Here is a 457-nt window from a genome sequence, read left to right as displayed (position 1 = left end):
CTGTACCATAAAGCATCAAGTTGTAAGCTTTATTGTTAGACCCTACTGGTACTGTAATAATGGTATGTTTGTTATGTCTATAATTTTATCATATGATATGAGACTATGAGTTTTGTAGATTTGTAATTCGAAAAGCAAGGACTAGGTCACATGAGCGAAACCCTTCTTAAGGTAGGAATTTGAAAAAAGAATATAATTTCTTTTTAATTTTTGTTTTCAAATAAGTTTGATTTATTCAACAACAAAAATAGATTCTGCATTGGGCATCCTCAAAAAATAAATCCTTTTGGTTTTACTTGGAAATTGTTACCATTTAACTTTATTATTTTGGGGGCAACTATCCCAATTAATACATTTTTGATTCTAAACGATTCTAAACTAATTATACTGATAGGTCTCATTTTGTAGTTTAAGTGGGTGAAAAGTCATTTCAAACCTTGCCATCAAAGAAGAAGTA

Source organism: Asterias rubens, chromosome 17, assembly GCF_902459465.1.
Source record: "Asterias rubens chromosome 17, eAstRub1.3, whole genome shotgun sequence".
Classification (NCBI taxonomy): Eukaryota; Metazoa; Echinodermata; class Asteroidea; order Forcipulatida; family Asteriidae; genus Asterias; species Asterias rubens.
Note: the sequence above shows the minus strand (reverse complement) of the source record.